At 42.6% G+C, this 12,314-nt stretch overlaps 14 non-coding genes across 14 annotated transcripts; all 14 read right to left on the reverse strand.

Moving 5' to 3' along the window:
• Window positions 1-722: 722 nt before the first annotated feature.
• Window positions 723-889, reverse strand: LOC134590698 (U1 spliceosomal RNA). The gene has a single exon (XR_010087583.1). It is a non-coding gene; the product is annotated as a U1 spliceosomal RNA (small nuclear RNA).
• A 471-nt stretch (window positions 890-1,360) lies between these two features.
• On the reverse strand, window positions 1,361-1,501 carry LOC134593678 (U4 spliceosomal RNA). Its single transcript, XR_010090125.1, has one exon. It is a non-coding gene; the product is annotated as a U4 spliceosomal RNA (small nuclear RNA).
• An 899-nt stretch (window positions 1,502-2,400) lies between these two features.
• On the reverse strand, window positions 2,401-2,568 carry LOC134590972 (U1 spliceosomal RNA). The gene has a single exon (XR_010087819.1). It is a non-coding gene; the product is annotated as a U1 spliceosomal RNA (small nuclear RNA).
• Window positions 2,569-3,047: 479 nt separating this feature from the next.
• Window positions 3,048-3,188, reverse strand: LOC134592983 (U4 spliceosomal RNA). The gene has a single exon (XR_010089531.1). It is a non-coding gene; the product is annotated as a U4 spliceosomal RNA (small nuclear RNA).
• Window positions 3,189-4,087: 899 nt separating this feature from the next.
• Window positions 4,088-4,254, reverse strand: LOC134590307 (U1 spliceosomal RNA). The gene has a single exon (XR_010087250.1). It is a non-coding gene; the product is annotated as a U1 spliceosomal RNA (small nuclear RNA).
• Window positions 4,255-4,733: 479 nt separating this feature from the next.
• LOC134593089 (U4 spliceosomal RNA) lies at window positions 4,734-4,874 on the reverse strand. The gene has a single exon (XR_010089622.1). It is a non-coding gene; the product is annotated as a U4 spliceosomal RNA (small nuclear RNA).
• Window positions 4,875-5,774: 900 nt separating this feature from the next.
• On the reverse strand, window positions 5,775-5,941 carry LOC134591074 (U1 spliceosomal RNA). Its single transcript, XR_010087906.1, has one exon. It is a non-coding gene; the product is annotated as a U1 spliceosomal RNA (small nuclear RNA).
• A 471-nt stretch (window positions 5,942-6,412) lies between these two features.
• On the reverse strand, window positions 6,413-6,553 carry LOC134593679 (U4 spliceosomal RNA). The gene has a single exon (XR_010090126.1). It is a non-coding gene; the product is annotated as a U4 spliceosomal RNA (small nuclear RNA).
• Window positions 6,554-7,452: 899 nt separating this feature from the next.
• Window positions 7,453-7,619, reverse strand: LOC134590468 (U1 spliceosomal RNA). The gene has a single exon (XR_010087388.1). It is a non-coding gene; the product is annotated as a U1 spliceosomal RNA (small nuclear RNA).
• Window positions 7,620-8,090: 471 nt separating this feature from the next.
• On the reverse strand, window positions 8,091-8,231 carry LOC134592985 (U4 spliceosomal RNA). The gene has a single exon (XR_010089532.1). It is a non-coding gene; the product is annotated as a U4 spliceosomal RNA (small nuclear RNA).
• A 900-nt stretch (window positions 8,232-9,131) lies between these two features.
• Window positions 9,132-9,298, reverse strand: LOC134590902 (U1 spliceosomal RNA). The gene has a single exon (XR_010087758.1). It is a non-coding gene; the product is annotated as a U1 spliceosomal RNA (small nuclear RNA).
• A 479-nt stretch (window positions 9,299-9,777) lies between these two features.
• On the reverse strand, window positions 9,778-9,918 carry LOC134591909 (U4 spliceosomal RNA). Its single transcript, XR_010088609.1, has one exon. It is a non-coding gene; the product is annotated as a U4 spliceosomal RNA (small nuclear RNA).
• Window positions 9,919-10,817: 899 nt separating this feature from the next.
• LOC134590523 (U1 spliceosomal RNA) lies at window positions 10,818-10,984 on the reverse strand. The gene has a single exon (XR_010087433.1). It is a non-coding gene; the product is annotated as a U1 spliceosomal RNA (small nuclear RNA).
• A 472-nt stretch (window positions 10,985-11,456) lies between these two features.
• Window positions 11,457-11,597, reverse strand: LOC134593041 (U4 spliceosomal RNA). Its single transcript, XR_010089581.1, has one exon. It is a non-coding gene; the product is annotated as a U4 spliceosomal RNA (small nuclear RNA).
• Window positions 11,598-12,314: the final 717 nt, after the last annotated feature.

The raw sequence follows: 12,314 nt of genomic DNA on the forward strand, positions 1-12,314 counted from the left end.
ATGGCATCTTGGAATGGTTCCAAACCTATAACAGAGAGTGAGGGCAACCATATCTTGCAGCAAACCTTGTACAATTTTTTTTCTCTCTTTGGAAACAGTTTTGCCAAGATTCTACTACAGCAGCCATTAGGCAGAGTACACAATCCGCTGGTCTACGTTCGTCCCCAAAGTCACACATTTCATGACTCCATCGATAGGAATGACCCTTGCCTAGCACCTGTCTTCTCTTCATCCACACTCAACAGGGCTGAAAGAACATTTGTGGTGGCTTTTTCAAAATTCCATGGTGTTCATTAGTAAGTGCTAGCGACCACCCAGCTATTCCTAAGGTTTGGTCTGATTGTCTCAAGCGGCAATTCACTGCCTTGATCCAGAAAATCTTTTTTTCCCAGAAATTCAATCAAACGTTACGTTCTGTTGGAAGACGTAATATAGGTCTCCAATTCTTTATTTCTTCCATTGCATTGAAGCATACAATAAATCAAAAGAAGTCAGGATAAAAAAATGATGAAAAAAAAGCTGAAAAGTTAAAATAAAAAGTGAAATTCTGGCTTAAAACTGGTCTCCAGAAAACATAGATAATAAAAATGATCAAGCCTAGGAAATGATTGTCGCTGCCTGCTTGATGTGGAAAGTAAGAGCCAAAGAAGACGGGTGCCGTGGCTGAAATTATCCTTCGTCAGAATTGGTGAAGTTCTCTATTTTTGTCAAACAAGCAAACACAGGGGAAAGCGCGAACGCAGTCCCCCACTACCATAAATTATGCAGTCGAGTTTCCAACATTTGAGGAAATCGCAGAGGTCAACTGGTACAGAGTGCAATGAACCAGCCTCACTCTGGGAGAGCCACCTTAGGGATCATGGCTATTGCTCCCCTGCCAGGTAAGTATGACATGACGGGTACATTCAAAGGCACGCCCGCTGGGAAGCCTTTCCTTTAGGCTGTGGTGAAATAATAAAGTAAGTTAAAAAAAAAAAAAAGCAAATAAATAATCCAAATGATAGAAGGCTACAAAAGATTACCAAACCTCGTGGCTGATCATTGTTTTCCTTAGCTACCAGTAATTTTAGTGCCTTCAGGTGGTTAGGTGTGAATAATTGAGCTGGATTCAGGGTGCGAAGGAGCAATTTGCATAAAGGCAAATGCTAGGCCAATGAGCCGAAGGATGGGAATTCGTAGCATGTAGTGAGAATAGTGTGCTGCCGGAAACAAGTGAATTCAGTGGGAGAGAAAGGTAAAAGGGAAATGCTAAGAAGCCAGCGGAAGGAATGGTGCAACAGAGCTCAGGAAGAAACGGGAGTCACGTAAGACACGCCCTAGACATGGGGCGCCATAAACTTTTATTAAACCAATCTTTCAGTCTCCTTAGAGCCTGTCAAAAATTGCCAATGCTGACTGTATTTCAAGTCATCATGGCAGGGTATTGGGTAAAGTTTTCAATTAGCAATAATCACGCCTCGGATTGACCTCATGGGCTACAATACTGCCACTGCGCAAAGCTAGCTGTTCAAGTGGGCCAGCTTTTAAGAGCTACCACGTAAGGACACTTTAAGACAGCGGTGAGAAAAAGTTCATGACCATAAGCCATTGCAAAGGATTATGGGAGGCAATATTCTAATTAGGCCCGCTTCCTCCTACAGGGAAGCTTAAACCCCAACAAATTCCTCGGTCTTCTTATATGGCATCTTGGAATGGTTCCAAACCTATAACAGAGAGTGAGGGCAACCATATCTTGCAGCAAACCTTGTACAATTTTTTTTCTCTCTTTGGAAACAGTTTTGCCAAGATTCTACTACAGCAGCCATTAGGCAGAGTACACAATCCGCTGGTCTACGTTCGTCCCCAAAGTCACACATTTCATGACTCCATCGATAGGAATGACCCTTGCCTAGCACCTGTCTTCTCTTCATCCACACTCAACAGGGCTGAAAGAACATTTGTGGTGGCTTTTTCAAAATTCCATGGTGTTCATTAGTAAGTGCTAGCGACCACCCAGCTATTCCTAAGGTTTGGTCTGATTGTCTCAAGCGGCAATTCACTGCCTTGATCCAGAAAATCTTTTTTTCCCAGAAATTCAATCAAACGTTACGTTCTGTTGGAAGACGTAATATAGGTCTCCAATTCTTTATTTCTTCCATTGCATTGAAGCATACAATAAATCAAAAGAAGTCAGGATAAAAAAATGATGAAAAAAAAGCTGAAAAGTTAAAATAAAAAGTGAAATTCTGGCTTAAAACTGGTCTCCAGAAAACATAGATAATAAAAATGATCAAGCCTAGGAAATGATTGTCGCTGCCTGCTTGATGTGGAAAGTAAGAGCCAAAGAAGACGGGTGCCGTGGCTGAAATTATCCTTCGTCAGAATTGGTGAAGTTCTCTATTTTTGTCAAACAAGCAAACACAGGGGAAAGCGCCAACGCAGTCCCCCACTACCATAAATTATGCAGTCGAGGTTTCCCACATTTGAGGAAATCGCAGAGGTCAACTGGTACGGAGTGCAATGAACCAGCCTCACTCTGGGAGAGCCACCTTAGGGATCATGGCTATTGCTCCCCTGCCAGGTAAGTATGACATGATGGGTACATTCAAAGGCACGCCCGCTGGGAAGCCTTTCCTTTAGGCTGTGGTGAAATAATAAAGCAAGTTTAAAAAAAAAAAAAAAAGAAGAGCAAATAAATAATCCAAATGATAGAAGGCTACAAAAGATTACCAAACCTCGTGGCTGATCGTTGTTTTCCTTAGCTACCAGTAATTTTAGTGCCTTCAGGTGGTTAGGTGTGAATAATTGAGCTGGATTCAGGGTGCGAAGGAGCAATTTGCATAAAGGCAAATGCTAGGCCAATGAGCCGAAGGATGGGAATTCGTAGCATGTAGTGAGAATAGTGTGCTGCCGGAAACAAGTGGATTCAGTGGGAGAGAAAGGTAAAAGGGAAATGCAAGGAAGCCAGCGGAAGGAATGGTGCAACAGAGCTCAGGAAGAAACGGGAGTCACGTAAGACACGCCCTAGACATGGGGCGCCATAAACTTTTTTTAAACCAATCTTTCAGTCTCCTTAGAGCCTGTCAAAAATTGCCAATGCTGACTGTATTTCAAGTCATCATGGCGGGGTATTGGGTAAAGTTTTCAATTAGCAATAATCACGCCTCGGATTGACCTCATGGGCTACGATACTGCCACTGCGCAAAGTTAACTGTTCAAGTGGGCCAGCTTTTAAGAGCTACCACGTAAGGACACTTTAAGACAGCGGTGAGAAAAAGTTCATGACCATAAGCCATTGCAAAGGATTGTGGGAGGCAATATTCTAATTAGGCCCGCTTCCTCCTACAGGGAAGCTTAAACCCCAACAAATTCCTCGGTCTTCTTATATGGCATCTTGGAATGGTTCCAAACCTATAACAGAGAGTGAGGGCAACCATATCTTGCAGCAAACCTTGTACAATTTTTTTTCTCTCTTTGGAAACAGTTTTGCCAAGATTCTACTACAGCAGCCATTAGGCAGAGTACACAATCCGCTGGTCTACGTTCGTCCCCAAAGTCACACATTTCATGACTCCATCGATAGGAATGACCCTTGCCTAGCACCTGTCTTCTCTTCATCCACACTCAACAGGGCTGAAAGAACATTTGTGGTGGCTTTTTCAAAATTCCATGGTGTTCATTAGTAAGTGCTAGCGACCACCCAGCTATTCCTAAGGTTTGGTCTGATTGTCTCAAGCGGCAATTCACTGCCTTGATCCAGAAAATCTTTTTTTCCCAGAAATTCAATCAAACGTTACGTTCTGTTGGAAGACGTAATATAGGTCTCCAATTCTTTATTTCTTCCATTGCATTGAAGCATACAATAAATCAAAAGAAGTCAGGATAAAAAAATGATGAAAAAAAAGCTGAAAAGTTAAAATAAAAAGTGAAATTCTGGCTTAAAACTGGTCTCCAGAAAACATAGATAAGAAAAATGATCAAGCCTAGGAAATGATTGTCGCTGCCTGCTTGATGTGGAAAGTAAGAGCCAAAGAAGACGGGTGCCGTGGCTGAAATTATCCTTCATCAGAATTGGTGAAGTTCTCTATTTTTGTCAAACAAGCAAACACAGGGGAAAGCGCGAACGCAGTCCCCCACTACCATAAATTATGCAGTCGAGTCTCCCACATTTGAGGAAATCGCAGAGGTCAACTGGTACGGAGTGCAATGAACCAGCCTCACTCTGGGAGAGCCACCTTAGGGATCATGGCTATTGCTCCCCTGCCAGGTAAGTATGACATGACGGGTACATTCAAAGGCACGCCCGCTGGGAAGCCTTTCCTTTAGGCTGTGGTGAAATAATAAAGCAAGTTAAAAAAAAAAAAAAAAAGAAGAGCAAATAAATAATCCAAATGATAGAAGGCTACAAAAGATTACCAAACCTCGTGGCTGATCGTTGTTTTCCTTAGCTACCAGTAATTTTAGTGCCTTCAGGTGGTTAGGTGTGAATAATTGAGCTGGATTCAGGGTGCGAAGGAGCAATTTGCATAAAGGCAAATGCTAGGCCAATGAGCCGAAGGATGGGAATTCGTAGCATGTAGTGAGAATAGTGTGCTGCCGGAAACAAGTGGATTCAGTGGGAGAGAAAGGTAAAAGGGAAATGCAAGGAAGCCAGCGGAAGGAATGGTGCAACAGAGCTCAGGAAGAAACGGGAGTCACGTAAGACACGCCCTAGACATGGGGCGCCATAAACTTTTTTTAAACCAATCTTTCAGTCCCCTTAGAGCCTGTCAAAAATTGCCAATGCTGACTGTATTTCAAGTCATCATGGCGGGGTATTGGGTAAAGTTTTCAATTAGCAATAATCACGCCTCGGATTGACCTCATGGGCTACGATACTGCCACTGCGCAAAGATAACTGTTCAAGTGGGCCAGCTTTTAAGAGCTACCACGTAAGGACACTTTAAGACAGCGGTGAGAAAAAGTTCATGACCATAAGCCATTGCAAAGGATTGTGGGAGGCAATATTCTAATTAGGCCCGCTTCCTCCTACAGGGAAGCTTAAACCCCAACAAATTCCTCGGTCTTCTTATATGGCATCTTGGAATGGTTCCAAACCTATAACAGAGAGTGAGGGCAACCATATCTTGCAGCAAACCTTGTACAATTTTTTTTCTCTCTTTGGAAACGGTTTTGCCAAGATTCTACTACAGCAGCCATTAGGCAGAGTACACAATCCGCTGGTCTACGTTCGTCCCCAAAGTCACACATTTCATGACTCCATCGATAGGAATGACCCTTGCCTAGCACCTGTCCTTTCTTCATCCACACTCAACAGGGCTGAAAGAACATTTGTGGTGGCTTTTTCAAAATTCCATGGTGTTCATTAGTAAGTGCTAGCGACCACCCAGCTATTCCTAAGGTTTGGTCTGATTGTCTCAAGCGGCAATTCACTGCCTTGATCCAGAATTTTTTTTTTTTCCCAGAAATTCAATCAAACGTTACGTTCTGTTGGAAGACGTAATATAGGTCTCCAATTCTTTATTTCTTCCATTGCATTGAAGCATACAATAAATCAAAAAAAGTCAGGATAAAAAAATGATGAAAAAAAAGCTGAAAAGTTAAAATAAAAAGTGAAATTCTGGCTTAAAACTGGTCTCCAGAAAACATAGATAATAAAAATGATCAAGCCTAGGAAATGATTGTCGCTGCCTGCTTGATGCGGAAAGTAAGAGCCAAAGAAGACGGGTGCCGTGGCTGAAATTATCCTTCGTCAGAATTGGTGAAGTTCTCTATTTTTGTCAAACAAGCAAACACAGGGGAAAGCGCGAACGCAGTCCCCCACTACCATAAATTATGCATTCGAGTTTCCCACATTTGAGGAAATCGCAGAGGTCAACTGGTACGGAGTGCAATGAACCAGCCTCACTCTGGGAGAGCCACCTTAGGGATCATGGCTATTGCTCCCCTGCCAGGTAAGTATGACATGACGGGTACATTCAAAGGCACGCCCGCTGGGAAGCCTTTCCTTTAGGCTGTGGTGAAATAATAAAGTAAGTTAAAAAAAAAAAAAAGCAAATAAATAATCCAAATGATAGAAGGCTACAAAAGATTACCAAACCTCGTGGCTGATCGTTGTTTTCCTTAGCTACCAGTAATTTTAGTGCCTTCAGGTGGTTAGGTGTGAATAATTGAGCTGGATTCAGGGTGCGAAGGAGCAATTTGCATAAAGGCAAATGCTAGGCCAATGAGCCGAAGGATGGGAATTCGTAGCATGTAGTGAGAATAGTGTGCTGCCGGAAACAAGTGAATTCAGTGGGAGAGAAAGGTAAAAGGGAAATGCTAAGAAGCCAGCGGAAGGAATGGTGCAACAGAGCTCAGGAAGAAACGGGAGTCACGTAAGACACGCCCTAGACATGGGGCGCCATAAACTTTTATTAAACCAATCTTTCAGTCTCCTTAGAGCCTGTCAAAAATTGCCAATGCTGACTGTATTTCAAGTCATCATGGCAGGGTATTGGGTAAAGTTTTCAATTAGCAATAATCACGCCTCGGATTGACCTCATGGGCTACAATACTGCCACTGCGCAAAGCTAGCTGTTCAAGTGGGCCAGCTTTTAAGAGCTACCACGTAAGGACACTTTAAGACAGCGGTGAGAAAAAGTTCATGACCATAAGCCATTGCAAAGGATTATGGGAGGCAATATTCTAATTAGGCCCGCTTCCTCCTACAGGGAAGCTTAAACCCCAACAAATTCCTCGGTCTTCTTATATGGCATCTTGGAATGGTTCCAAACCTATAACAGAGAGTGAGGGCAACCATATCTTGCAGCAAACCTTGTACAATTTTTTTTCTCTCTTTGGAAACGGTTTTGCCAAGATTCTACTACAGCAGCCATTAGGCAGAGTACACAATCCGCTGGTCTACGTTCGTCCCCAAAGTCACACATTTCATGACTCCATCGATAGGAATGACCCTTGCCTAGCACCTGTCTTCTCTTCATCCACACTCAACAGGGCTGAAAGAACATTTGTGGTGGCTTTTTCAAAATTCCATGGTGTTCATTAGTAAGTGCTAGCGACCACCCAGCTATTCCTAAGGTTTGGTCTGATTGTCTCAAGCGGCAATTCACTGCCTTGATCCAGAAAATCTTTTTTTCCCAGAAATTCAATCAAACGTTACGTTCTGTTGGAAGACGTAATATAGGTCTCCAATTCTTTATTTCTTCCATTGCATTGAAGCATACAATAAATCAAAAGAAGTCAGGATAAAAAAATGATGAAAAAAAAGCTGAAAAGTTAAAATAAAAAGTGAAATTCTGGCTTAAAACTGGTCTCCAGAAAACATAGATAATAAAAATGATCAAGCCTAGGAAATGATTGTCGCTGCCTGCTTGATGTGGAAAGTAAGAGCCAAAGAAGACGGGTGCCGTGGCTGAAATTATCCTTCGTCAGAATTGGTGAAGTTCTCTATTTTTGTCAAACAAGCAAACACAGGGGAAAGCGCGAACGCAGTCCCCCACTACCATAAATTATACAGTCGAGTTTCCCACATTTGAGGAAATCGCAGAGGTCAACTGGTACGGAGTGCAATGAACCAGCCTCACTCTGGGAGAGCCACCTTAGGGATCATGGCTATTGCTCCCCTGCCAGGTAAGTATGATATGACGGGTACATTCAAAGGCACGCCCGCTGGGAAGCCTTTCCTTTAGGCTGTGGTGAAATAATAAAGTAAGTTAAAAAAAAAAAAAAGCAAATAAATAATCCAAATGATAGAAGGCTACAAAAGATTACCAAACCTCGTGGCTGATCGTTGTTTTCCTTAGCTACCAGTAATTTTAGTGCCTTCAGGTGGTTAGGTGTGAATAATTGAGCTGGATTCAGGGTGCGAAGGAGCAATTTGCATAAAGGCAAATGCTAGGCCAATGAGCCGAAGGATGGGAATTCGTAGCATGTAGTGAGAATAGTGTGCTGCCGGAAACAAGTGAATTCAGTGGGAGAGAAAGGTAAAAGGGAAATGTTAAGAAGCCAGCGGAAGGAATGGTGCAACAGAGCTCAGGAAGAAACGGGAGTCACGTAAGACACGCCCTAGACATGGGGCGCCATAAACTTTTATTAAACCAATCTTTCAGTCTCCTTAGAGCCTGTCAAAAATTGCCAATGCTGACTGTATTTCAAGTCATCATGGCGGGGTATTGGGTAAAGTTTTCAATTAGCAATAATCACGCCTCGGATTGACCTCATGGGCTACGATACTGCCACTGCGCAAAGTTAACTGTTCAAGTGGGCCAGCTTTTAAGAGCTACCACGTAAGGACACTTTAAGACAGCGGTGAGAAAAAGTTCATGACCATAAGCCATTGCAAAGGATTGTGGGAGGCAATATTCTAATTAGGCCCGCTTCCTCCTACAGGGAAGCTTAAACCCCAACAAATTCCTCGGTCTTCTTATATGGCATCTTGGAATGGTTCCAAACCTATAACAGAGAGTGAGGGCAACCATATCTTGCAGCAAACCTTGTACAATTTTTTTTTCTCTCTTTGGAAACGGTTTTGCCAAGATTCTACTACAGCAGCCATTAGGCAGAGTACACAATCCGCTGGTCTACGTTCGTCCCCAAAGTCACACATTTCATGACTCCATCGATAGGAATGACCCTTGCCTAGCACCTGTCTTCTCTTCATCCACACTCAACAGGGCTGAAAGAACATTTGTGGTGGCTTTTTCAAAATTCCATGGTGTTCATTAGTAAGTGCTAGCGACCACCCAGCTATTCCTAAGGTTTGGTCTGATTGTCTCAAGCGGCAATTCACTGCCTTGATCCAGAAAATCTTTTTTTCCCAGAAATTCAATCAAACGTTACGTTCTGTTGGAAGACGTAATATAGGTCTCCAATTCTTTATTTCTTCCATTGCATTGAAGCATACAATAAATCAAAAGAAGTCAGGATAAAAAAATGATGAAAAAAAAGCTGAAAAGTTAAAATAAAAAGTGAAATTCTGGCTTAAAACTGGTCTCCAGAAAACATAGATAATAAAAATGATCAAGCCTAGGAAATGATTGTCGCTGCCTGCTTGATGTGGAAAGTAAGAGCCAAAGAAGACGGGTGCCGTGGCTGAAATTATCCTTCGTCAGAATTGGTGAAGTTCTCTATTTTTGTCAAACAAGCAAACACAGGGGAAAGCGCGAACGCAGTCCCCCACTACCATAAATTATGCAGTCGAGTTTCCCACATTTGAGGAAATCGCAGAGGTCAACTGGTACAGAGTGCAATGAACCAGCCTCACTCTGGGAGAGCCACCTTAGGGATCAGGGCTATTGCTCCCCTGCCAGGTAAGTATGACATGACGGGTACATTCAAAGGCACGCCCGCTGGGAAGCCTTTCCTTTAGGCTGTGGTGAAATAATAAAGCAAGTTTAAAAAAAAAAAAAAAAGAAGAGCAAATAAATAATCCAAATGATAGAAGGCTACAAAAGATTACCAAACCTCGTGGCTGATCGTTGTTTTCCTTAGCTACCAGTAATTTTAGTGCCTTCAGGTGGTTAGGTGTAAATAATTGAGCTGGATTCAGGGTGCGAAGGAGCAATTTGCATAAAGGCAAATGCTAGGCCAATGAGCCGAAGGATGGGAATTCGTAGCATGTAGTGAGAATAGTGTGCTGCCAGAAACAAGTGGATTCAGTGGGAGAGAAAGGTAAAAGTGAAATGCAAGGAAGCCAGCGGAAGGAATGGTGCAATAGAGCTCAGGAAGAAACGGGAGTCACGTAAGACATGCCCTAGACATGGGGCGCCATAAACTTTTTTTAAACCAATCTTTCAGTCTCCTTAGAGCCTGTCAAAAATTGCCAATGCTGACTGTATTTCAAGTCATCATGGCGGGGTATTGGGTAAAGTTTTCAATTAGCAATAATCACGCCTCGGATTGACCTCATGGGCTACGATACTGCCACTGCACAAAGATAACTGTTCAAGTGGGCCAGCTTTTAAGAGCTACCACGTAAGGACACTTTAAGACAGCGGTGAGAAAAAGTTCATGACCATAAGCCATTGCAAAGGATTGTGGGAGGCAATATTCTAATTAGGCCCGCTTCCTCCTACAGGGAAGCTTAAACCCCAACAAATTCCTCGGTCTTCTTATATGGCATCTTGGAATGGTTCCAAACCTATAACAGAGAGTGAGGGCAACCATATCTTGCAGCAAACCTTGTACAATTTTTTTTCTCTCTTTGGAAACGGTTTTGCCAAGATTCTACTACAGCAGCCATTAGGCAGAGTACACAATCCGCTGGTCTACGTTCGTCCCCAAAGTCACACATTTCATGACTCCATCGATAGGAATGACCCTTGCCTAGCACCTGTCTTCTCTTCATCCACACTCAACAGGGCTGAAAGAACATTTGTGGTGGCTTTTTCAAAATTCCATGGTGTTCATTAGTAAGTGCTAGCGACCACCCAGCTATTCCTAAGGTTTGGTCTGATTGTCTCAAGCGGCAATTCACTGCCTTGATCCAGAAAATCTTTTTTTCCCAGAAATTCAATCAAACGTTACGTTCTGTTGGAAGACGTAATATAGGTCTCCAATTCTTTATTTCTTCCATTGCATTGAAGCATACAATAAATCAAAAGAAGTCAGGATAAAAAAATGATGAAAAAAAAGCTGAAAAGTTAAAATAAAAAGTGAAATTCTGGCTTAAAACTGGTCTCCAGAAAACATAGATAATAAAAATGATCAAGCCTAGGAAATGATTGTCGCTGCCTGCTTGATGCGGAAAGTAAGAGCCAAAGAAAACGGGTGCCGTGGCTGAAATTATCCTTCGTCAGAATTGGTGAAGTTCTCTATTTTTGTCAAACAAGCAAACACAGGGGAAAGCGCGAACGCAGTCCCCCACTACCATAAATTATGCAGTCGAGTTTCCCACATTTGAGGAAATCACAGAGGTCAACTGGTACGGAGTGCAATGAACCAGCCTCACTCTGGGAGAGCCACCTTAGGGATCATGGCTATTGCTCCCCTGCCAGGTAAGTATGACATGACGGGTACATTCAAAGGCACGCCCGCTGGGAAGCCTTTCCTTTAGGCTGTGGTGAAATAATAAAGCAAGTTAAAAAAAAAAAAAAAGCAAATAAATAATCCAAATGATAGAAGGCTACAAAAGATTACCAAACCTCGTGGCTGATCGTTGTTTTCCTTAGCTACCAGTAATTTTAGTGCCTTCAGGTGGTTAGGTGTGAATAATTGAGCTGGATTCAGGGTGCGAAGGAGCAATTTGCATAAAGGCAAATGCTAGGCCAATGAGCCGAAGGATGGGAATTCGTAGCATGTAGTGAGAATAGTGTGCTGCCGGAAACAAGTGAATTCAGTGGGAGAGAAAGGTAAAAGGGAAATGCTAAGAAGCCAGCGGAAGGAATGGTGCAACAGAGCTCAGGAAGAAACGGGAGTCACGTAAGACACGCCCTAGACATGGGGCGCCATAAACTTTTATTAAACCAATCTTTCAGTCTCCTTAGAGCCTGTCAAAAATTGCCAATGCTGACTGTATTTCAAGTCATCATGGCGGGGTATTGGATAAAGTTTTCAATTAGCAATAATCACGCCTCGGATTGACCTCATGGGCTACGATACTGCCACTGCGCAAAGCTAGCTGTTCAAGTGGGCCAGCTTTTAAGAGCTACCACGTAAGGACACTTTAAGACAGTGGTGAGAAAAAGTTCATGACCATAAGCCATTGCAAAGGATTATGGGAGGCAATATTCTAATTAGGCCCGCTTCCTCCTACAGGGAAGCTTAAACCCCAACAAATTCCTCGGTCTTCTTATATGGCATCTTGGAATGGTTCCAAACCTATAACAGAGAGTGAGGGCAACCATATCTTGCAGCAAACCTTGTACAATTTTTTTTCTCTCTTTGGAAACAGTTTTGCCAAGATTCTACTACAGCAGCCATTAGGCAGAGTACACAATCCGCTGGTCTACGTTCGTCCCCAAAGTCACACATTTCATGACTCCATCGATAGGAATGACCCTTGCCTAGCACCTGTCTTCTCTTCATCCACACTCAACAGGGCTGAAAGAACATTTGTGGTGGCTTTTTCAAAATTCCATGGTGTTCATTAGTAAGTGCTAGCGACCACCCAGCTATTCCTAAGGTTTGGTCTGATTGTCTCAAGCGGCAATTCACTGATTTGATCCAGAAAATCTTTTTTTCCCAGAAATTCAATCAAACGTTACGTTCTGTTGGAAGACGTAATATAGGTCTCCAATTCTTTATTTCTTCCATTGCATTGAAGCATACAATAAATCAAAAGAAGTCAGGATAAAAAAATGATGAAAAAAAAGCTGAAAAGTTTAAATAAAAAG

Source organism: Pelobates fuscus, chromosome 2 (genome assembly GCF_036172605.1).
Source record: "Pelobates fuscus isolate aPelFus1 chromosome 2, aPelFus1.pri, whole genome shotgun sequence".
Taxonomy (NCBI): domain Eukaryota; kingdom Metazoa; phylum Chordata; class Amphibia; order Anura; family Pelobatidae; genus Pelobates; species Pelobates fuscus.